The sequence below is a fragment of the Hydra vulgaris genome, chromosome 03 (genome assembly GCF_038396675.1).
Source record: "Hydra vulgaris chromosome 03, alternate assembly HydraT2T_AEP".
In the NCBI taxonomy this organism is placed as follows: Eukaryota; Metazoa; Cnidaria; class Hydrozoa; order Anthoathecata; family Hydridae; genus Hydra; species Hydra vulgaris.
The window spans coordinates 57,772,501-57,773,589 of record NC_088922.1 but is presented as its reverse complement, the minus strand read 5'-3'; the positions used below and the strand labels follow the sequence as shown (position 1 = coordinate 57,773,589).

Genomic DNA, 1,089 nt, shown 5'->3' with positions numbered 1-1,089 from the left:
TATATATATATATATTTTTTTTATCAGTTTACAATGTTTGTCGTGATGCATAATAACATAAAAGAGAAGTAAAAAATATATACAATTCAGCGTACTAACAATATACAGCTAGGTTTTCGAAAGTAGATGATAAGGACTTATCATCAGAACTTTAAAAAGTAAATATATTTATTTATAATGTATAGATATATTGAAGATTTATTATAATGCAAATATACATCAGACTAACATTTTAATATATAGTATGCAGAAGATTTAACAAATACTTTTTTTACTTATATTTTTAGTTAAGTTTTAAAAACAGGAAGAGTAAAAGAAGGATCAAAATTTGATAATACTATATTATTTTAAAGATAGGGTGCGCAATTTTGAGATTTTGAGAGACAGTCTCAAATTATACAAACAATAACAAAAAGTTAAACGACTAACGAAATGAAACAACAAACAAAAATATCAAAAAGTTTACAAAATACTTCAAGCCTTCAAGTTACTTGTCTTTTATGTTATTTATTGTTTTTATTATTATAAGTATTTTAAAATTTAAATATTGTTGAGAAATTCTGTCAGTATGTAATCTATTAATAAACGGTATGGATCATTCAGATCATATTTTAAAAATTCGGAAAATTGTTTGGATAAAATATCTAGAAAATAAACAGAAAAAATCCGGAAAATATTTTCCCTTATTTAACTCTTAATTTTGCTTTTACCTGAGTTGTTTCTAGCTTTTTTTTTCAAACTTCTCTTTAGTTTTCTACAAGTGATGAGTGAAAAAGCTTAAAAAACAAATATATTACACAAATTTATACCTAAACTTGTATGTATAGAAAATGTTTTGGATAGTGGGAAAAACTAAAAGTTAAAAAAATTATCCGGAATTCCGGAAATATCCGGAGAAGGATAATGCCTGAATAGACAATATTTGATAACTATAAAATCGCTAAGCGCGCAAAGGCTTATGGTATTGCCTGGGTAATTTAAAAATAATCATCAAATTTTTATTCATTTAATGAGATTACTATGTAGTAACACTATAGTTCTTCGGTTCATGTCAATTGCAGATTTGTTTAATACAATTATAAGATGGGT

General features: G+C 24.4%; 1 protein-coding gene across 1 annotated transcript in view; it reads left to right on the top strand.

Moving 5' to 3' along the window:
* Positions 1-1,010: 1,010 nt before the first annotated feature.
* Positions 1,011-1,089, top strand: part of LOC136077793 (uncharacterized) — a 2,920-nt gene continuing 2,841 nt past the window's right edge. Inside the window, exon 1 of the mRNA XM_065791955.1 lies at positions 1,011-1,089. This exon is cut by the window's right edge and continues 56 nt beyond it. The gene's annotated coding sequence lies outside the window, so the exon portion shown is untranslated.